At 39.2% G+C, this 24,646-nt stretch overlaps 1 long non-coding RNA gene across 1 annotated transcript in view; it reads right to left on the bottom strand.

Annotated features, from left to right (window-relative positions):
• Positions 1–351: 351 nt before the first annotated feature.
• LOC121041516 (uncharacterized) overlaps positions 352–24,646 on the bottom strand; it is a 39,122-nt gene continuing 14,827 nt past the window's right edge. The window contains exons 2-3 of the long non-coding RNA XR_005795773.1: positions 3,840–3,877; positions 352–388 (exon numbers count right to left, since the gene is read on the bottom strand). This is a non-coding gene — a long non-coding RNA (uncharacterized LOC121041516). The remainder of the gene's footprint in view (positions 389–3,839; positions 3,878–24,646) is intronic.

Genomic DNA, 24,646 nt, shown 5'->3' on the forward strand with positions numbered 1-24,646 from the left:
CCTATAAGGCTGAAAAAGTGCACCCCCACTATCAACAGCTAACACACTCTACATTTGCAAGAAGAAAATGCGGAGGTCTCCCTCTGAAAGATAATGTTTGCTTCTTTCAGGATATATCCCTATCTCCCAATCAGGTCACTTAACCAATAGCTAAGGTTAACTTTCAGCATAACCAAGCCAAGGACATACTGGGTCCATAAGAGAAGAAAGACAGTATACTTTCTAAACCTGCAGGATTTAGAATCTTAGCAAGGACCTCAAGAGATAGTGCAAAGTCACTTCTCTGCACCTAGCCATCTACTTTGTGGAGAAAGAGAAGCCACACAAGATGGGAATACATATATAGACTCACGAGTAGTGGCAATTGGCTTGGTGGGCTGATCAGGGCCTGGAAAGAAAAAAAATAGGAAAATCAGGGACAAGGAAATTCAGGGTACAGGCATGTGAATGAACATATGGAAGTGGACACAAATTATAAAAACCCTTGTATAATTTTATCAAGCCCACCAAATAGCATCCAACATAGAATAGGTACTAAATAACCACATAGATAGAGCATTGAAATATCCTTCCAAAGGCACAGATGAAATTTCAACTCAGGACCAATGATTTACTAGGATGGGGTATCATCTTCCAAGGTTAGTATATTCTTTGAATCAAAGAATATGGGTCATATTCCCAAATGATAAATATATGAATCTAGGAACTAAGGCATGGAAACAAAAGTTGTCCTCTCATCTTTCCCAGTTCCATGCTTGAATCATTTGTGTGCCCTTTCTATACAACTCTGGGCTCTATGCATTTAAAGATGCTTGTTCTTAAAGGGAGAATACTTGATCCAAAGAATAGAGTATAATCCCATTGTATTATAAATGTTTACTATAGCCTTGGCAGTCAGTCTCCATGTGCCTAGGAACCAGTTGGCAAGAGGAGGAGTAATCGTTCGGGCAGAGTAACTGACCAATCATCAGGTAGTAGCGTTGCTATCCACTTGGTGGTCCACTTGAGCACCTCTTGGTCCTCCCCTTCCCAGTTATTATGGCAAATGGGCAAGTGCAGAAATCTTGTTTTGAGAAGGGCATGGTGAATGGGGGCTGAGACTACTTAAGCGTGAGGGTATGGGTTACGCCATCAGGTAAACAACTGAGGCCAACAGAAATGCAAGGTGAGAGTGAGGAAAACAGAGAATCAATAGTAGGAGGCATTAAGTGTAAGTTGTGATACTGAGGCCAGCTATAGCATTGGACTATAGTTTGTCTCACTAACATGTTGTTCATACTTTAACCCAGGAAGAGAAGTCAACAGAATCTTAAAGAGCTGCTTCCTAAATGTAATATTGAAATGTGAATCTGAATGGAGCAGGGGGGCAGGACTTTGTGATCACTGTGCACCATCCAGATGTTCCTTTCTTCCTGTTGCAGCTACTTAGAATTCAGCCAGCAGACATCTAAGCTGTCAGCTCTTCAGGGTTGTCTCAGCTACAGAGAGCCCTCTCAACCACGGGATGCCTTTGCTAAGGATGCCCACATCCGATGACTTATTGATGTGGTAATATTGAGGCCTGCCATCTTAGCCCAACTCAGGGCAACTATGAGGGGCCATTCTACTTTCAAACATCCCTGTGGAATTGACTAAGATTTGTTGTGTTTGTGTCTCAGCTGAGCATGTCCTTCTTTCCAATTCTGTTGCTTTTTCCAGCCCTCCAGAGGTGCTACCCCAAGAACACTCTATATTAATATTCTATCCTCAAAATTCCATTTCAGAATTTCTTAGTGTAACCCAAGCAGCAACAGATGAGAACATCTAGAAAAAGAAATAATTCTGAGCCATTTGTGTACTGGGAAAAGAAAATGCTTTTTATTTCTGAAAGCACTATGGTAGTAAGGTATTAAGGAGCCAAGAATAGAGTTATTTAATGGAACTAGGGAGGGAGTGAAGCTGCCCAAACTTTGTGTTCCTCTACAGTAGATGTTCTGTCAAGATACAGGGGATAAGGAATGGCATGGGGGTAGTAGGAAAGAGAAAAATTGGTCATGTGACCAACCTTGTATGTTTTGTAGATCTATTGATTATTCTCATGGAGAAGGATGCCCTACAACTCAAGTCTCTGGGTTTCTGCCCAACCAAGATTTGGCAAAAGGCTTTTACTTGGAATACAGAAGAGGCTACCTTGGGTCAGCTCCAAAGTGAAGCCTGCTATTTAGATAGAAATGACATAAGTATGTCCTCTTTTCCCTACTGATAGGTCTCAGAGCAATTGACCCAAGAGGCCCCAGAGACTCAGAGAATCACAAGATCATGAATAAGCAAGTGCAGGAAAGAATGCAGCTACCGGTGCCTTAAAAGACATTGCAAATAGCCAAATTTCCAGCCCAAATGACCATAACTTTGGCAGACAAATCGAATTCTGAGGGCAGAAGGAAATCTTCAAATGTTTATGTAATTTTGTACAGGGGAAGAGATTGCTGAGTCTAGGAAGGGTGGGGCCCCCCAGGCTAGCTGCCACACTCCAGTGATTACTCTGAGCCTTAATACTTTGGAAATTCACCTTTAAAATTTCTTGTCTGAGTTTTAAGGCACAATAGGCAATTCATCCATTTCCTCCCAGAGGACCTGACACATGTGACTATCTCCTGAGAAAAGCAATTATCACCTCAAGGTGGTCTGCCTGAAACACTCTTCTTTAATACTGATTTAGAGGAAGTGAGCCCATGTGACTGCCTCAGGAGGCTAATCACAAGACTGGGAAACAAGGCACTGTGAACAATTTTTACAATATGCTTCTCAGTGAAGCACACACACAACTTAAAACCCAGCAAATATTTTCATAAATTCTCTCACTTTCATTTATTATTTTCATTATAATTTCTAGGTCAATAGAGTTTTTATCATTTTGTGATGATCATATTTAAACTCATTTCTTTGAGAGGTGAAATTATAATTACTTTCTATTATATATATACCACACAGCTATTCATACTCAGATGGCTCCTAGAAAACAACGTATTCTCAATTTGCAAGATAGTATCTTTAGAAGCTATATTGGTGTTTAAAAGGGACATTGAAATGGTGGACCAGGGATTGGGAGAATATGGCTCAGAGTGTTTTTCTCTAGAGGCACATTTCTGCCCATCCTCTTTTCATATGATTCTAGTCCAGAGCTGCCTCCTTCACAAAGTACTCTACACCAACCCAGTCAACCCTCTAGTGTATCTGTGGCTCAGGACACTTGTTCTTTCTTTTGTCATAGTACTTAGTATAGACTGCCTCTCTGTAGGTGTCTCCCCACTCCCTCAAAGACAACTACCATTCTTCTATGTCTTATATATATTCGACTTACAGTGACTTTCATATATTAATTATTGTATATGTGTTGTTGAAATGAATCAAAACAATGTAATTGTGTTATATAAATAGTTTCTCCAAAAGATAGAAGAATGCAAAATAGGGAGACATATTATCCTTTGTTTGTACTCAGGATTACTGTCTACTCACTAGTTGTAAGCAATTGGCCGTAACTATAATTTTTTATCTCAAAATTGAATGCTTGTCTTCCATCTATGTTTTTTAATAGAGACAACACAAAAGATGAAGGTGATAATGTTTGTGAGATGTTCTAAGGTCCTTTTATAAAACTCTTCAGATATTATTTTTTTATTGGGAATAAAAATCAGTTTCTCCTGAAGGAATTCACTTCCACAGAAGCAAATGAAAATGTGAGGTTATGGGGGAGTTTATATGTTGGTGATAAATCAAATAAGGCTGAACTATATACTGTGTTAAGAAAATATTAAAGGCCAGATAAGCCAAGAGATTAGATAAAGAAATGTGTTGCATACCTGTGTAGGTGGGAAGCACACCAACAGCAAAGGGCAACCTAGGGGAGAACAGGAAAGCAGTGGTGAATGCCATGTTACAGAACAAAGAGAAGCATTCAAATTAAGAAATAAATAATCATGGAAACGAAAAATGTGCAAGGTGAGCCAAGAACAATTCCAAGGAAGCTGAGTTGTAGGTCAAGCATCCAGGTTGGGATAACAAGAAAACAAACTCTCAGAGAGAAGGAAGAAGTAGAGAGAGGCTTAGGTAAATATTAGTCAACTCAGGAGAGTGAGATCTGACCATGGAAGATAAAAGCTGCTGTTCATCTATTCACCTGCCGAGTTCACTCCAACAAGGACGCAATACGGAAATCTTTTCATACAAGTAAACTGTACCCAGCCATTGCAAACAATGCTAAGTCCTAGCAAGAGACAAGTAAATACCATTCAGCTGTCTTTGGGCAAAGGCATACAAAGCTACTGGTGATTTTTATGAAAACCAAAATTTATGTTTGCAGTGGTAGAGATAGAAAAAAAAAGTGCCTTAACTTGAACTTGAATCCTAGCTAATTACACTTATATGAGAGACACAAACCCATGCATGAAGACATTTTCTGCAGGATGTTATCATTCTGTTGTTTTGTAATTTTCATCTAACGGTATGAGTCCATTCTTTCCTCCTGCATCTCACTGCAAATCATTCTTCCTCTTATCAGTCTGCACCTCAATCACAAATGAGGCTCAAATAGCAGGAGTCCTCAAGACCTCTCCAAATCCCAGCTTGTTGCTGTTCTCTTGGGCATCAGAAGCAGAAGAACCTGGAAGACAGCAGCTAAGGACAAGAAAGAGATGCAGAGGTTAAGACCCCCGAAGGCCCAGGGGCACCTGGATGGCTCAGTTGGGTGAAAATCTGACTTTGGCTCAGGTCAAGATCTAACAGTGTGTGAGTTTGAGCCCCACATCAGGCTCTGTGCTGACAGCTCATAGCCTGGAGTTTGCTTCAGATTCTATGGTTCCCTCTCTCCACTCCTCCGCTGCTTGTGTGTGTGTGTGTGTGTGTGTGTGTGTGTGTGTGTGTGTTTTCTCTCTTTCTCAAAGAATAAATAAACACACACACACAAATCCTTGGAGGCCCCAATTCTTCCCATTTTAAACTGCTGAGATCTATAAAGAGATAATAATTTTCCATTGCACCAAAGTTCATGATAATAAATTGGTGATTACAGAGAAGATCAAAACTAATGACTTTCAACTCCAGGTTCTACATTCTCCTTAGTCAACTCCTGGGCCTAACAGGAATATCTCTCACAGAAATGAAAGCATGATGAGACTAATACCAGGGAATAAGCTAAATCCATTGCTGACACATTAGTGTTATATAAGTCTAAAGACAATAAACTACGTCTACTTTCCAAAATGGTAGTGTCACTGTGCCTTTATATTTTTGTCAAGATTTTTGTTCCATAGTTACCTGGAACAAAGATCATAACAAGTAAGGTGATTCACAGACTTATAATGATTTCATTTTATTTGATATGTTTGATTGCTAAGTGCTTAAATTAATTGGTATAAAGTTTTTTAAAAAACCGAAAAGGTAAAGAAAAAGAATGGCAAAGAACAGACTGAGATTTGTTATTTCATGTTCTACACAGTATATGAAACTGATTTTACTTCCTCTTCTCAGATCTAACATCCAGATGGTCCTGAGTTAAAAATCTTAAGCATGTTAACCACACCATACATCAAAGAAACAATTATTCAATATTACAGGGCTCCTTCCCACTGACTCAGCAAGCTAATCACCATAACCTATCTCACTACGCAGCTACTACCAGGTTGAAGGCATAAGTGATTAAAGAGCAAAGCATCCAAAAAGTTGACCACCAATGATTTCACTATCTGGAAATATGCCATATGAAAAGATTTCAAATGGCATAAGATTTCTGATCCAATTTCAACAGGTAATAATGAGCAATTTTGGATAAAGTTATGTTTCTTAATTTCCCATGTACCTCAAAAGAGAGAGCTTTATTATTTTTCCCTTTTTTTTTAGATTTTAGTTTTTTGACTGCTTGAGATTGGAATGGAGTTCTCTCTTAAAAGTCATAACTCATTCTTTATTAAGGAAGCCTAATTACTGCTCCAATCTTTGGATTTAGAAAATTTAGGGATTGATGAAAAACAAAATCTTGCCACTTATAAAGTCTCACTATGAATCTGATTCTGTTGGGCACAAGTACATTCAAAACAATACCATTAGCACATAGAATAAAGTTTAGTTTTAGCCAATGGATTAGTTTATTTGAGAGTAATTAAACTACCATAAAGTACAAAAACAAGAAAGAAATACTTGGGGTATTGATTTAATCTTAGAATTCACTCTCTACAGTGAAAGGATGGAAAAACAATTGCTGGGGGGCTATGGGGGAAGGAATCATTGTATCTTCAGAACCAATTCTCATTGGCTGAAGTAGTCAGTAAGCACCGCAAGAAAAGAAATACGTTTGTTAAGCCTTCCAACATATTCTCAGCTCCTAATATACAGTAAATGCTCCACATTTTTTCAAAGTATGTATACTGTAGAGGGTCCCTTTGCCAAGATACTAGTTGTATTTATACTTTAAGTAGTGATACTTCCATATAATATATTCATAACTATTTTATGTAAATATAAATATATTAATATATAACCCTAAAAAAATAAAAGGACTATGATTATCCCATGGAAAAAGGACTATAATTTATCCCACAATGAATTAGATATGTGATATTATGAATTATCCATGTATCCATTCAATAAGTGTTTATGTACTATCATATGCTAGAATGTCTCTATCTTCAATGACAGATTATGGACCTGCCAAAAGCAAAAGATGTGCAGTGCACAAGACTGGAGGTAGCACATTCTTTCAAATTAGTCTTCTAGAACTGAATTTAAAGCAATTTAACTGTGTTTGAAATGAGATATCTCTGAACAAGATTTGGTCTGCTCCATGGACCAATGGTTAGGAAATTCCTAAATTGAAAGTTTGAGATGAACAGTGTAAAGAACATCATCAGAAAGAGAGCTAATGGATTGTGACTCCATCTCCCCAGTAAAGTAGTAAAAAGGCCCTGAAAATAATTGTAGCCCTCACATTGGGCAAAAATATCCCCCTAGAAGAGATTCAAAGAGTTATTCCCATTGGGTCATTAAGAAAATACTTAGATCAAAAGTTGCCACTGAAATTGTTCTTTAGAGGAGTTCTGCTGTCGGCAGGAAGAAATGAACCAAGTAATGCTTGATGCTTGGCATTTAAAAATAGAAGGAGTAAAGTACAAACAGCATGTTGCAGGGGAAGAATTCCACAAAATGTTTGAACTAGATGACCTGCTATAATCTTTACCATCTCTCATTTCTATTGCTGTTAAGTACACCATAAAAATAAAGCCATGTGGGAACCAGACCATCAGTAAAAACAAAAATAATAACACTCTGAACTCCTTCCTTAGATGAAAGGCTCTATGCTTTTACAAAACACTTTGTAAACATTATCTTGCTAATTCTCACAACACCCATGGTGTGTGGGAGGTAAGTATTATTATCCCATTTTGCAAATGGAGAAGTTGAGGTTCATGGAGTTTGACTGGCCCAAGGCCACAAAACCGACCAATAAGAGAAGTGAATCTATTGATGCTCAGAAGTGAGCTGCTAGAAAACAAGATGACAAAATTTGGGGGATTAATATAAAATTCTCCTGGTATGTAGCAATGATATAAAAAAGAAAAATGGAACGAAATTGCAATTCTAATAAAGGAATTAAAGCAAGATGAGGCAAGTTTTTATGAAGGTTAAAGCACATCAAAAGAAAATGAATTAAAGCACCTTCCCTAGTGATGACTTTGCAGAAGAGAAACAAGAAACACTCAGCCTTCTGAATTATGACATTATTTAGAAAAAAAATAAGAAGAGGGGCTCCTGGGTGGCGCAGTCGGTTAAGCGTCCAACTTCAGCCAGGTCACGATCTCGCGGTCCGTGAGTTCGAGCCCCGCGTCAGGCTCTGGGCTGATGGCTCAGAGCCTGGAGCCTGTTTCCGATTCTGTGTCTCCCTCTCTCTCTGCCCCTCCCCCGTTCATGCTCTGACTCTCTCTGTCCCAAAAATAAATAAACGTTGAAAAAAAAAAAAAGAAAAAAAATAAGAAAATAAATAGAAAAAGACAGTTGCCTCCTATTCAACTGCTATAATAATCAGACTAACTGGAATTCTATGATCCTAAAATCCAGATCTAAATTCTCAATATTCAGTGTGCATGATGATACCGGTTCTGTACTTTAGCCTTAGAGCAATTACCTGTACTACCTGGCCACAAAACAAAATAGTTATTTAACTATAAATTAAGAGTAAATGATGGAATGAATAAATAAACAGATCAAATAAAAATTTTAAAAAAGAACATATTTGGCTCATTCACATCTTTTGGGTGTGACTAAGACGTCCTAATATAGGTAATAGCTGAATCAGACCTCACTCATTGCCCAAAAACACAGGAAAGGGCTAATGGAAGAAAAATGCCAACAATGAAGGTGACTGTCATTTTAGGAGGGCCAGCATTTTCCAGATTGCCTTGGGCAGCCATAGTTCCTAATTCAACACACAGTTCAGCTCATCCTAGGTATGCACTCCATACGATACAGCTCTACATGAACACATTGAAGCTACTTGCCCTTTCAATCACTGTGAGCAAGTTACAAATACCCTTCAGGCACCAGCTATTAGGGACTGTGCTTCAAGGAACCACAGAAATGTGGAGCACTCTTGATTCAGACTGCTGAGTCAGTGAAAGGGATGGGCAGAGGAAAGGAGACAGCACGGCAGAGTCTCTTAAGCTTCTAAACCTAAAAGAGATGAATATGTTAGGCATCTCCTTCTTTTTGTCTTGGACGGGTGAGGATTCTCTACATTTATTGACTGTGGTTAGATATTTGCCTTCTCAGATCTCTAGTACAACTGTTCGTTAATGGGCATAGCTAACACAGGAAGAAGTTGACAAAGTGAACAGAGGCTGGGCCAATGCAGTTTCTAAGGAATTCATGTTTTTTTAAGTTTTTAACTACATAATGATTTTATTATCTGTTTGTTTTCTTGGTCTTCAGAATAAGCAAATGTGTAAAAACAGCCAATAAGCCAAGCATCATTCTCTGTACATAGTCCACATCACTTGATGGACTTACATTCTTATTATTGGTGCAGCAACAATACATCACGTGGTGGTAAGAAGCATGAGGGTCTCAAGAAGTCTCATACACTTCTGTTCCCTCTTGAACCAAAGAGGGGTACCCTGCATTTTCAGTTTGTAGGAACCACACTGTCAAACATATTCTTTTTTTTTTTAACGTTTATTTATTTTTGAGACAGAGAGAGACAGAGCATGAACGGGAGAGGGTCAGAGAGAGGGAGACACAGAATCTGAAACAGACTCCAGGCTCTGAACTGTCAGCACAGAGCCCGATGAGGGGCTTAAACTCGTGGACCGTGAGATCATGACCTGAGCTGAAGTCGGCCGCTTAACCGACTGAGCCACCCAGGCGCCCCAAACATATTAATTCTTTAAAGTCCAGCTTTCATCCTGATCCAGGTAGTTAATGCCTTAACAAGTTGTCTATAAAATATATATATATTTTTATAATTATATGAAGTAAACATTTATTTATATATTGCATATTTTCATATATTTTGCCACATCTTATATATTCAATACATATATACGTTTATTGTATATACACAGATTTATGAGGAATTACATTTCTCACAGTGGTGAATGTTGTGAGGTATCACCCAGATGCCCTCTGGAGAATGAAGGACTTATTTCCCCAGCTACTGGAAGTGGTGCCACAAAACAGCCCTTAGCTGAGGGTCTTGCTCAGGGATTCCCTCACCTGAATAATAATAATTCACATGAGACTACACCTCCTTCTGGTAACTGGTCTTGTACATTCAGGAACTGATCAACATGTAGAACCTCCTTTCCCAAATCAGAACAAAAGAGGACTAGAGCCGCCAGTAAGCTCTCTAGACCCTTCATCATATTACATCACAGTTTAACTTTTTTCTCTGCTAAACTCTGCTTCCTGGCGCTATCTTCCGCAGGGCTGGTTCCCAAGAGCACTTCCTGACAAATGCCCCAAACACTTACCTCCATCTCAGTATCTGCTTTCTGAGGACCTCTCCCAACATGCAAGTCAAAGACTCAGAAAGATATGATAATAAATACATGAGTCCAAAGACTGGGTAGATCAAGGGCACCATGATTTGGCCTGAATTTTGAGAGATGTAGGGTTCAAGATCCTTATCATTCAATAGGAAAATAAACCTTCAAAATGAATTCCATGTTTTAGAAACCTGTATATAGGATTTTAGAGTGATTTTGTGTGGAAATACATCCAAATGTTATTTTAATGTTCCTGGCGAGAAAGCTGAATACTAAGTATTCTTATTTGCACTCATCATGAGGGTTGCTTAGTGACAGGTGAAAATTGTGGCATAGTAAAAGGAGACCTACATTTAAATACCAATGCCTGCACTTGATATGCAGCCTCAGGCAAGTGACTTACTCTCTCTGAGCCTCCTTTCCCTCATCTGTTACGGGAAAATTATGACAAAATAAAATACATTATGTAATCTGCCCAGTTCAACACTTTGGCACATTATGTTAGCTTAGTAGATGTTTGGTTTCCCTTGATATTGAAGGGTAGCATCACCTTTTAACTGCATAAGAAAAGTTCACATCACAGCAAGACTAGAAGGAAATGCAAAGAATTGTTAATAGATATGTATGGTATAATAGAGATTTTTTTTAAGTATCTAGAGGTTAGAGAAACTTCACTGAAACTTTCTCTGATGTTCCAAACCCATATTTTCCACCTTCTGTTTTCTGCTTATCATCTAGAACTCAATTACTCCCTAAAAGGCTCATGTGTGTTAATGTCCTCCTTTTTTTATCAAGCCCCACCCCGGATTATAGATAAATAGCCTATAATGCCTATCATAAACGAGCCCTTCATATTCATTCATTCTGCTAGAAATCTTTTGATGATGGATTAACTTTAGAAGCAATAACCTGAACAACATATTTGGACATTCAATTCTATTCTCAAATATAACCTCCATTTCCTCCAATTTAACCCAACAGATGGGTTTCATTAAGAATCATTCAAATCTCACTGACTCATGCCCCCATTAGCTGACATCCCTCAAGGCCCTTTGGTTCTCCTCCCATTTGTTTTTCTGGAGCCTCCAAAGGCTCTAAAGTGTTACATGCCCTCACATGCTCTCGCCAGGAGTCCTGTCCTGTGCTCCAGGCCCCCTCATGTGCTCCAGAAAATAGCTTGACAATGTTACCTAGAGTGCTGTTCCTGCCATTCCCTGCATGACAACCTCAAGGCTCAGCCCAGGCAGTCTCTTTGAAAGTCTACAAGAACATCATCACTGGAGTAGCCAACACCACTCTGTGTCCCTGGCAATCTTCAGTGCACTGAAACCATGCCATGTACTGAGTTGTGGGAAATGAGTCTGGACAGGGGGGCAAAAGCCAGACAAGGCCTTATACTCCATGCTGAAAAGCTTGACCCAGGCAGGTAGTCAGCATCAAGTCATCTAAGAGCTTAAATAGGGGCTTGACATATATATTGGCATCTCAGCAACATTGCTGGCTCAAATATACAGGATGAATTGGAGGGAGACTGAGATTACAGAGTCAAGGGAAGGATTAAGAAGATTCTGTAATGGTGCCAGAAAGAGACAGCAGAGTCCTTGATCTCAGCGAGGTAGTGTCTCTGTGCTGTGTGGAAGGAAGTTTGGTTTCCTCCGTTTACTGGATTTCCATGGTGGCCTGTTCCTAATTAGTTTGGGCCAGTGGAAGTTACCAATAGGAGACTGGGAAACAGGAGGATAGAAGAATCCAGTGTGTTTCATCCTCTTTCTTGGTTGCCTCTCCTCTATGGCACGTGCACACATACCACCATTCTGGCTTCTGCCCAAGGGTCCGCCCACCAGAGGTTCTGGGAACCCTATTTCCTTCTTTTGTCCCTCCCGCGCAAGGTTGATTGTGGCTTCCTGCTATTGCTAACATCTCAGTTGCTGCATTGTCTCCTTCGGCTTCTGATCTCTTTCATCACCTGTGTAACTGATTCCTTGTATAAAATTCTTTTAAATATTTGAGGATGTTTCTCTTTTCCTGGTTGGACTCTGACTGATACAGGAGAGGATACATCTGAGAAATATTTAAGAGGCAGAACCATTAGAACTGTATGAAGATAACGCTTATTGCCTAACTCAAAGTTGTTCTCACTTTTTTGCACATTCTGAACTGAACTGGTGTTTATTGTCTTGGTTCCTCAGCCAGCTGTCTATATCCTGTTTCTGGGAAGCTATTTGCAGCATGGCAGATTGAGAGTGTTCAAACTCCTTATAACAATAAGAAAAGATAAAAAAAAAAAAACAATGGGATACTGAATGTGTGGACCAGGCAGGTCTCTGTTTGGGTCTCCCAGGCTTTTGTCTGACAGCTTCCACAAGCATGGAAGGAGAACCATGCAAGGGAAGGCCACATCTGATGCCCCAGATATCAGTACTTGATTTAGAACCAGCCACATGAAGACCCCACAAAGTTGTGAAGACATGATTTTTTTGGATGTAGTCAGGATAGGAACTAAGGACCCAGTGACCAATAAGGAAAAGGACAAGGAGAGGATGCTGAGATGTGGATATGCAGGTTACAGAGGATGGCATGGCATGAATGCAGAGCATGCCCAGCCTGGCCAAGAAAGAGACCTGGAAACAGATGCACAAATGCTCCGGCTGATGCTGAAGATGCCACGCTGTCTACATAGTAGAGGGAGGACATCAGAGAGGAGGCACCACTACCGTAGAGAACTCGCAAGTTTGCAACTAATAAAAGCTCAGGTTGGGGGAGGGAGGGATTGGCGTTTTATTTTATTTTTTCATTATGTAAACTCATTTTAGAATACTTTAAGATTTTAAGAAAAGTTTCAAAGAGAGCACAGACAGTCCCTGCATAACCCTCACCCATTTTTCCCTATTACCAGCTTACATTACTATGGTACATTAGTCAATGAAACCAACATTGATACATTATAACAAACTAAAGTCCACATTTTATTTGAATTTCACTAGTTTTTTTTCCTAGTATCTCCCACCATGATACCAATGCATTACATTTATAGGCATTTATTTAATATTTATTTTTGAGAGAGAGAATGTGTGTGCATGTGAATGGGGGGAGGGGCAGAGAGAAATGGGGACAGAGGATCTGAAGCGGGGTCTATGCTGACAGCAGAGAGCCCAATGTGGGTCTCTAACTCACGAACCATGAGATCATTACCTTAGCTGAAGTCAGAGGCTTAACCAATGGAGCCACCTAGGTGCCCCAGAGAGGCATTTTATTTTTATTTTCAATCTAGTTTCTTTCTTAAAGAGAAAAATATTTGTTCTCGTTTCTTTTATTAAAGGAGTACACAAAAAAATTTATATATATATACACACACACACACACACGTTTCAAACTTTAATAAATATATCCAAGGAAGACCAGGGTCAATTCTCTTACTTAGGAGAGTGTATTTAGGCATGAAGCACAGGACTCAAAGCACATGGGTTCAAATCCCAGTTGGCTCTTTTCTTTTTTTGAGAGAGAGAGAGAGAGAGAGAGAGAGAGAGAGAGATCATGAGCAGGGGAGAGGGGCAGAGAGAGAGACAGACACAGAGACAGAGACAGAGAATATTAAGCAGGTTCCACACTCAGGGCAGAGCCTGATGCAGGGCTTGATCTCACGACCCTGGTGAGCTAAAATAAAGAGTCAGACATTCAACCCACTGAACCACCCAGGCACCACTCAGTCAGCTCTTTTCTCTTGTGCAGACTTGAAAAAGTTCTTCAGTGTTTAATAAGTTTGGGGTTAGCTTCGTAATCTATAAAATGGAAATAGTGATAGTACCCTACATCATGGGTAGCATATGGGAATTAAAATTAATAGTACATATAAATCATTTAGAATAGTAAGCAATGAGTTAATCTTAGTTGCTGGTACTGTTATTATTGCTATATGATTCCAAAGTGCCCTTCATATCTCTTTTCTTGACACACACTATACATTTAATTACATGTTTCATATTGGTCTTTACTTCTACACTGGAATATTCATGAGTTCAAGGACATTCCTGTCTAACTCAAAGTAGGTGTAAAAGTATTGTATTCAAAAAAAGTATTGTATTATCAAAGTATTGTAAAACAATAATCACTTGTTTTACACGCTGAATGAAGAGCCATCCACCAACCGTTTGAAATGAAATGTAAAAGCTTGAAGGAAGAGAAAGTGAATGAGATGCAGTGAGACAGAAGATACATACATACATGCATAGGTCAAACTGAAGCAAAATAAACTTTGCTTCTAAGACATTGGTATAGGGCGTTCTGTACCTACTAGCACTGAAGCTCAATTTCTCTTCACGTGCTATGTGATACTGAAAGGCATATGTTTTTCTGAGATTAACAATTAAAAATTCAGCAAGAGACACTGCTCTTTCAAGGCATTGGTAATGAAGAAAGGCAGAGGGAATTCTGGACGTGATTCCTAGCTACAGCTTTCAGGTAACATTGGCACAGCTAGTGCACATGAGATGAACAAGCAATGTATTCAAATGGTCGATATTCAATTGTCTTGCCAGGTGCCCTGAAAATCTGAGTGCTCCATGTATAAATGCACACTTGGGCTGCGGGAATCCCAGGCACAGATGTCTGTAAGGCTACATATATTTCTGCCATAAATACAGCTTTCAAATGTGCTCAAGTCTTATCCAGACCTCCAGACAAGGAAGTTGTTAAATGCAGTTTTTCCCTCCTTTCCTGTAAGTTGCCTTCGCCTTTGAAATATCGCTAAGCAGCTGTCCCAGAGGGTGGAGGTGGAATTAGCAGCTGCAGCATTTCTTCCAGCGTCATCTCTTTGGTATGTCGCTTCCTTTCACTCTCATGCTGGGGAAGATCCCACCCCTCCTTTGCATTCCTCCTGAGCAAGTTGTGTCAAGGCGAGGCAAGAGAGGAAGCGATTCCCATCCTCCAGGGTGCAATCAAAAAGGAAGATTTTAATTAGTTTCTCAGGATGTTCTCAGTTTCTGCACAGAGCAGCCCTTCCCTTCCTTGGCATCAGAGCACTTCCTGGATTCTTCAAGAAACACAGTTTTACTCCCTCAGGTGCGAGACTCTGTGTACCAAAATGTAACAAGGAGTCATGAAGCCTGCCTTTGCTAGCCCTTACCGCAAGTGCAATCCTCTATTTATTTGTGTAATTAATTGATGAGTGACTGTCTCTCCCATGTTGCTGAGGATTCTGTGCAGGAACGGGTGTGTCTGATTTGGGTCTCCATGATATCCTGAGCACCGAGCAGTAGGTCTGGCACATAGTATACACCGCATAAATGGTTGCAAAATAAAGTGATGAGCATGTGATTGAAGAAGCTTCTGCTCCAGCAAGCAAGATAGCACCTGAAGCATATGTGGCCCTCAGAGGTTGCTTCTTCATGAGCTTCTTAGAGAGAGCAGTGTTGATGAGTCTTTTCTGTGCACCAGACACTTTATTTTTGTGCATCATATCTGTTTTATCTATTAACTCAAATAATCCTCCTAACAACACTGTGAACTAGATTCTGTGATTTTCCCTATTTTACAGATTAGAAATATGAAACAGGGAGACAGTTTTAGTAAAATGTCTCAAGGTCACACAGCAGCTCCTGGCAGAGCCTGGAATAGAACAAGCCCTATTGGCTCCAGGCTCAGTACACCAACTCACTATTCAGCCTCCTAGGAGACTGTATAGTTAGTGCCTTTCACCCACCAACTACATGCAGCCTAAGTGATAATCATCCTAACCGGCCAAGAAAAAAACAAAAAAAAAGACTTTCGGTCTAGACAGATGTGGATAAATTTATAAACCATCTTTGATATTTAAGGGAGCCCCCAAAACAAACACACTCTTCAGATTTAACAAGTTCAAGGGCTGTGTACCATCACTGGCAAGAATAAATATGGTCAAAAAAGACCTCTCGAATGCCTTAAAGTCAAGTATATTCTTAGATATCTAGTCAATCAAAAGTCTGCCTTATTTTTTTTTTTCCTAAAATATCACTTGAGGATATTTATGTGAACATACAAATTAACTGTTCACTCCACGACTTCATGGAATCCCACGTGGCCAAAGAATAGAGGTTAAACCCCATTAAATTAAGATTTCTTTAAGAAATGTGTCTACAGTACTGAAAGGCATATACTTCAATTCCAAATGGAGTTTTAGACACAAAGAAGTGGGCAGGAAAACAGATCTTTCTCCTCTAAATTCCCATTGCACACTGAGCCATTTTTCTTGTTCTTGACATTTAATGCATTGTATTCTTATGTCTGCACATTTGTCTTATCTCCCTGCAAAAACTGTAAGCTCCTTAAAACAGGAACTGTGTCTTGCAGTAAAAGGCAGTGTGCTAGAAAGAGCAAGAATTTATTGGTAAGTGGAATTGCCACTTACTATTTATACAACCTTGAACAAGTTGCTTAACTTCTCTCATCCTTGATTTATTCATCTATAAAATGAGGTTAATAAAGGTATGTAGTATGAGTAACTAAAATTTTAAAAGATTATTTGGGACTTTGTTTTCATACAGCACATTGAAACAGATATGCTTTACTCCAGAACCACATTAAAATTTTAGTAAATAAATAAAAAACTTCTTAAACCCGTAAGGGCAAAGAAAGCAAGGGAAGAGAGATAAGACAGAAAGACACGTACATATGGAAAGCAGTGGACTGAAGCAGTAAATGATTTGGCAGACCAGCAACATGGAAACCCTCCAGTGAATGAAGTCATGAAAAAGGCTCATTTGCATTTCAGAATCTCAGAAGGCTCAGGAGTTGGAGGCAGGAGGCACTTTGGAAGTGGGTGCTGGTGGGATGAAAGCAAGAACACCATTGAAAGTCTTTGTAAGGAATAACGAAGTCCTGGGATCCCTTCCCTTCCCCACAGGGCCAGGTTGTCTACATGGCTTAACTGTGAATAATGTTGATGTAAACAAAGCAATATGTAGCTGAATATTAATATGCCAAAAATTATAATTTAAATTCAATTATAAAAATAGAGAAAGAAGTGTGTGTTTGGGGTGAGAGGAGTTGTTTAAGGAAGCTAAATCATGGTCTCCCATTGTTCTGAGGGAGGATCTAAAATCAACAAGTTAAAAAGGGACAGTTGAGTACATTATGTAAAACAATGAAGGCAAATACCAGAAGAAACAGCTAAAAGGATTAAAAGTTATTTCCCCTAGGGGATGAGAAGTGAAGTTGGCTGGGTGAGACAGGGGCTAATATTCTGCATTCTAAGCCTTGAAAAATGATTTGACTTTTTTATCTATGTACATTTTCAATCATAAAAATATTTTTAAAAAATGAATGCTGGGCTACAGAAGGCAGTCAATAAATACCACTGCCGGCTCTCTTAATCCCTGTTCATTTTATTTATTTATGTTCATATTTATTACCCTGTAGATTCTCCTTAAATGTTTACCTAATAACTGAGCAAATGCACCATCCAGATGCACATACTGAATCACCAACAAAATCTTCAGAAGGGAAAAAAGGAAAGGACACATTTATTACCTCAGATTTTATAATGTAAGGAAGGAACTGTCACCTAGGAACAAAGTTTTGAACAATGTATGATCAATCTTCTTGGCACTTTTTATGGGAGGGACAGACTATCAATAGGAAATCAGGTACCTGTTCCAAAGGCATGACCTGACAAATAGGAGAATTATGTTTAACTTAAAAACTTCCTTAAAATACTGCAAGCTACCTAAAACATGACTAGTAAATTAATCTGACAGCCTCAACTCTTAAAATGACCTTTGCTGTCACCACTGTTCTATGGGCTCACATTTCCCTGCACCTCCTCCCCAACCACACAAGCATGGTGGTGATTGATTTCTCACTAGTAGTGACCAGATGACATGATCCCTGAGTCCGGGTATATTTACTCTTGGGGAGCCTGGCACATATTAGCATATTCACACATACTCAGGACTTACATGGCACAAATAAGCAACTATCACCTTTACTAGCCTATGTCACGTTTTGGTTGTATATGCACTCTTCTCTCCAGGAAGAGTCTCCTTCCTGGAGTTTTCCATCTTTGCATTTCACCCCTCCAGCATGTTTTCATCAGGATTAATGAGCAGAAAGAGATTAGGTAGGAAGAAAGAAACAGATCCACATGGGCGAGTTGTTTATTCCTCTTCTACTCTACTGTTCCATTTCTTTTGTGACTCCTGTCTGCCATGGCCACAACTTCTTCACTGAAGGACAGATCAATGAAAGTCAAAGTCTGGACTTCAACCAAGGAGAAATTTCACAGGTCCATCACTCGGCTTGCATGTTTGCTTGTTTGTTGAGATGCACGAAGCAAGAATAGCATGAGGGGACCGCCCAGATCATTTCTTCTCCAAAATAATTGCTTCTGAAAATCCAGATGACAGGTACTTTGGAAGATTTTTTTTTTATTACATTTCCAGTAGCAACAATAAATTAAACTCTCTCTCCCAACAACCACACATACAGCTCAGCAGAGCTGGTGATTTATGATTAATAATCCCCTCAGAAATACAAAACCCAGTCAAACAACAAAGGTTCGGATTAAATCCAAGTGAAATCAACAGATGCCTGGCACCATAAATACCACCAACTGGAGGCTCCCATGGAATGCATGAAGGAGGGAATTCCAGAGACACTGAGTCAGTCTTAGAGCTAATGTGCCATTCTTGGCAATGGCAAGGGACACGGGAAAGTCCCAGGTGAAGAGTTCAAGTTTTGTCAAATCCATTTTATTACTGAAAATTTCCAATGGTATAAGATTCCTGAGCATGAAATAATTAACTCATTATGACAACATTAGGAAACTAACACACCATGGAATATGGAATATGTATTTCCAACTAGGACCACCAGCAACTGCAGGAAACAGAAACTAACCACTACAGACATCCCAATGTTAATGCTGAAGTACTTCAAAGTAAATTATAGGCAACATGACAATATACTATGTTGAAGTAGATACAGTAGCATCTACAAGAGTAGAATTGCCATATATAAGTTTTTAACAACTCTATTTTTGAACAGCTATACAAGGCAGCTAAAGGCTCACAAAAGACACAGATCACCTTCCTACCCTTGAGCCTGCAGATCCATCTGAGTTTTCTTAGACTTAGAAGACAGGGTGGTTTCTATCTCTTCTATTCCAAGAAGTTTTGGAGGCTTTGTAGGGCATGGCTCATTCACAGGCATAGTTTGCTAATGGTCAACAGACATCATTTGTGCCAATATAAGAAACCAAATCCAATATATAAAACATCACCTATCTTTTGTTTAATGCTTATTTATTTGAGAGAGAGAGAGAGAGAGAGAGAGAGCAAGAGAATGCAAGCAGGAGAGGGGCAGAGAGAGAGGGAGAGAGAGAGAATCCCAAGCAGCCTGTGCAGCGGTCAGCATGGAGTCCAATACTGGGTTCAATCTCACAAACTGTGGGATTATGACCTGAGCCTAGATCAAGAGTCAGCCGCCTAACCCACTGAGCCACCCAATTGCCCCAAAACATCACCTATCTGGATGAGAAGTTTTGCTTTTTGAGATGAAAATAAGAAAATTTGCAAAAATCTTTTGTGATTTTTTTCTCTAATGCAGGAGCACCAAAAAAGGAAATAAAAGAGGATCATACAGTTTATTGTAATTTATTCAAATTACTTGTGTTTTTTCAGCACATGCATATTTTATTCAAATCCTTGTATTTTTGTGACTGTTGACTTTGTGGTGCTAAATCATCCTGAGTATAAATCTTAGTTCTGAAACTTCTTGTTTGTGTGACCTGGAGAAAGTCTTTGTTTGATATCTGCACAAACCATGATAATGTGCACCTCAGAAGCTTATAATGAGGATCCAATGAAACTAGATATGTCACATATGAATCCCATGAAGTGTATAATGCTAGATAAATATGTGCTTCTTCCCCCATTGACAAAGATCTTGCATTTTCTGTTAGACCTCATTTGCTCCAGTATGGAACCCACCATTTTCTGTTATGGGATCCAGGCATAAGTGATAGGCATAAAAGTTCACATGCTCATTCCAAGTTTGCCTACAGACTCCAGAGTGCTATGGATCAAGAAGAAGCAGACCCCTGCAGAGAGGAACGTCAGTGTGACTTTTGCTCCAGGCACTTTCTCCTGCAGATTGATAGTGGCTAGAAGAGCTTTCAGCTGGAATACATTTGGGACAAGCTGAGCTCCATCTGTCAAGTACACCCCTACACCACCACCACTGCAACAGCATCCCTAGACCTACACTTTTAGGACCCAAACTAGAATTAGCTGAATGTGCTAAACATGAGGCACCACCATTCATATTAATGACCACAGCACTGTCTTGCCTCAGGGGAAAGCACATGAATTTGGGAACCTGAATGAGTGGGTCTGAATCCAGAAGCCACCTTTTACTACCTGGGTCATCTTGGGAAACTTAATTTTAAGTTCCTCAGCCTTAACTTCTCACTTGGAAAAATGGAGCTCTTACTTCCTCTGTTGTTGATTTGCAGTGAAGATTAAATAAGATAATATGCGTAAAGTCCTTTGCATAGTGCCTGACTCAGAACTGGCTTCCAACAAACAATTGTCCCCCACCCCAACCTTCTATATATACTCCTCTATTCACTGTGCTTTCCCTCCTCTTTTACTCTCATGGAAATATTCTTCACTCAATGTCTGGCTTCACACAACTTCTTTCAACTTCTTTCTTTACCTTCATGCTCAGTGAACTCTTCCTATACCACTTCTGCTCTTACTTCCAATGGTAACTAGAGATCCCAGGTTTTTGAGCCTTACCATGTGCCAAGAACTCCATAAATGCTCTCAGATTCTCACCACAACCTTCCAACATAGGTCATACCTTCCTTAATTTACATAAAGGAAAATCACAGCTAGGAAAGATTAAATTCACCAAGCTAACAAGTGAGTGATTCAAGTCTCATGTGTCTAACTACACAACTCCTACATTTCATCATCTGTAAATTTATTTCATCCATACCGCCTGTCATATTTTAGGCAGGCAATGTACCTATCAACTGACAATATGCATGAAGGCAGGTTTAATACCATGTTTAGTCTATAGGAAATACCAAATAGATGTTGGTTAATAATTACTAAAAAACAAAAACAAACAAAAAAAAACACAATTAATTGGTAATTCACTAACTGATGATGATTAAATAATTGTGAAGGTGCTTCTTATCTCAAAGACATTTTCAGGCAATAGAAAATCCTGAAAGAAGGAATGATTCTTTCTATTTCTTCAGGAAAGAGGATTTTTTCTTTATTTTAGAGATAATGCACATTAGTGGGGGAGAGAAGCAAACAGAGATGGAGGGAGGAATCTTAAGCAGGCTTCATGCTCAGCACAGAGCCCAACTCAGGGCTTGATCTCTCAACCCTGTGATCATTACCTGAACTTAATCAAGAGACAAATGCTCAACCAACTGAGCCACTCAGGTGCCCCAGGGAATATTTTAAAAAGGTTATGGATTGAGTCAGAATCTAGTCATTAAAAAAGAGAGAGAGAAAAAAAAGATGGTTTAAAAAAAATTAGGAAGGTGGGCACCTGGGCAGCTCAGTCAGTTAAGCCTCCAGCTTCTGCTCTGGACATGATCTTGTGCTTTATCAGTTTGAGCCCCATGTCAGGCTCTACCCTGACAGTGTGGAGCCTGGTTTGGATTCTCTATCTCTCCCTCTCTCTCTGCCCCTACCCTGCTCATGTACTCTCTCTCTCTCTCTCTCCCTCTCTCTCTCTCTCTTTCTCTCTCTCAAAAACAAATAAATAAGTAAGCATTTTAAAAAAAAATTAGGAACTATAACAAGATCCATTCCAGAACTATAATAAGGCTCTTCTTCAGCATAATCTTCAATAATATTTTTAAAGGAGGTATGTTGATGTATCAACATGACAGTTGTTAAGGCTATGATGAAAATATATTAAAAGGAGAAGGGTAAAAATAAGACCAGGAGCCATGTAGAGATGGTAATCAAGACAAAGCCCATTTTTATGTACTTGCTTATCTCCCTGACCAACAGTGAAGGCCCCATCCCATCCTCCTTCACTCCATGTTATAATCCACCTATACCATAGCCATGAGTTAGAGTAACACAAAAGTAATTCATTCATACTGATGAGAATCAGATTCCTTTAACCCTAGTTATAATGAAAGACTTCTTATTATCCATCAATTTCAGCCAGATTATTTCAATCTGGTTTTGTTATATGTATCTTGAGAATTTGGCTTCATGTCCTAATTCTAGGAGGGATTGCTAAGTTTTCCCACTCACTTTTAAAAATCAAGTGGCCAACAGTGGAGGAAACCAAGATCTCTGCCTCAGATCTTACAGAGGAACACCTCTGGGTCAGTGCCTAGGACTCCTGCCATTTCAATTAAAGCCCAAAAGAGTATCTATGCCCATGTGAGGAAGGAGCTGGTTACGCTGATAGAAATCTTACCAGTGATTTCCTGAGAATGGAAAAGTGAGATATAATGTGTCTGGCAGGGCTATTGATGCTGAGTGGTCATAGGCAGTTGTTATTGTTTTGTTTTGTTTCCCCGAAGGAGGAGGTGAACACATGTTTTGGCTTTACATCTGGCACCCAGCCTTCTCCAAGGAAGGACTTATGACTCTTGCCAGCAATAGACTTAGTTGCTTTCGGCTGGATTTTATTAATCTGGATGGTCATGCATCCAAATCACAAACAGAAAGGCAGTTTTCCCCAAGCCAGAGCCAGGTGCAGAATAACCACACACTGACCCTCACTGTAATGTGTGATGATAGTCTGAAACAGCCTTGACCTGGGTCCAGTGGGAACAAGATGCAATTCTCTGTAACACGGTCACAATTGGACTTTCCCAGACTTCCCAAGTTCATAGATCCAATAACAGTGAAAACAATTCCTGCTCAGAACGACCATTAAAAACAAAATTTCTAAAACCTACCATTGCCTAACTACCATTATTTCATAAAATAAGGATATTTAACAGCAAAACAAGTAGGACATAGTCTCAGAATAAAGGAGTCTTCTAAATTATTAATTTAGCATTATGTTTTTAAAAAGTATTCTGATTGTTCTTGTGAAACTATTAACCAAGGAAAATGTAAAAAAAAAAAAAAAAAAAAAAAAAAAAGAATGTTTCCCATATTCTGAAAAATCCTTAAACATGACCAATTGATCCTAGAGAGGCACATATCATCAATTACACACATTTTATACATGTAAGAGTTGCACTATGAAAAACATGAAACTGTAAGTTTGGGTTAATGGAATCCTGAAAATAACTTAACAAAATCCTGGAGACAGATTTGTAGCTGAGACCAGAGATGAGTCTCAGCCCTCCCATTGTGCCATCCTGATGCCACCAAACACACTGCTCACTTCTGCCCCTAAACTCTCCCATGGGGTCATGATTATCCTCTTGGCATTTAATCCCACATCTCTGATATTGACGGCTCATGGCACTAACTGGCTACATTACATTCCATACATACTTTCTAGATGAATAGAATATCTTCCACATTCAAGGGCAAGAAAGTCCCTGGCAAAGCGCAGGGCTGAAACATAAATACAGTAGCCTGTGTAATAAGATTACTAGTATCAAATATCTACATGAGCAGGAAGATTACACGAAAATTGGAATTCTGTAGACACATAAAGTCCAATTTAAAAAAATTACTGAAGCATCTCAAAAGAAAATCTGGGAGTTAAAACCAGGTTTTCCAGGCATCACATCTTTTCTTAAGCCACTTTTTCTACCATGTTTCCACTTAAGAAGGCTTAGTCCTTCTTTTCAAGTCTACCTCTCTTCTCAGAAGTCTTTCCACCTATCCCAAACTTGGAAGATTTTTCCCACCTATGAGTTCCTGGAGTGTTTCCTATCTCTTTTCTCCCTCAAAGCAAAAATTTAAGCTTATTATAGACTCAATGAGGGGTAAATAACAGACCTTTTTGATCCTACCTTCCTCTATGCACACTAAGCAAGATATATCCACCCACCTTCTACATACAACAGAGTCCTATGGATCCCTCAAGGTAAGATCAGAAGAGTTGCTTCCTCCTCATTTATACCTGCCTGGACTCTCTTCCCTCCTACCCTAATGAATTATTTCTTTCTCCAAGCCTCCATGTGAACTTTTTCCATTGAGCAAAAAGAGCACTTATGTTACTGTGAAATTGTTGAGATTAAAAGTCAAATGGCCCACTAATACTGTTGGACATTGCCTTCAGTTTCTCAATCCAATCCACAATGACAAATTAAACCTTCTCCTCTCCCTTCAATCTTCTAAAACAGTCCTGATCCTCTTGGTTTTTAGCTTATAAACTTGCCTCTTAAACAGAAGATAGGGATTACCTGATGTGAATTCCCAAACACCAATTATTTCTCTAATATTACCTATATCAAATAACCCACACTGAACCCTCACTATCCTCCTCTTTTTCTGTTAAAGGATATTCCTCTTCTATTACCTAAGATTAACCTCTTTGGATCCACCATTTTTTATCTTCTCATGAGCTATAAATATTTGTTATCCCTTTTTTCCCTTTGTGTAATCAAACTCTCAACTGGATTCTATCAGTTGGTTGTTGCTGTGGTCTGAATGTCCAACTGCCCCACAAAATTCCTATGGTGAAATCCTAATGCCAAATGTGATGGG

This window comes from Herpailurus yagouaroundi, unplaced genomic scaffold, assembly GCF_014898765.1.
Source record: "Herpailurus yagouaroundi ecotype Mexico unplaced genomic scaffold, PumYag 29, whole genome shotgun sequence".
Taxonomy (NCBI): Eukaryota; Metazoa; Chordata; class Mammalia; order Carnivora; family Felidae; genus Herpailurus; species Herpailurus yagouaroundi.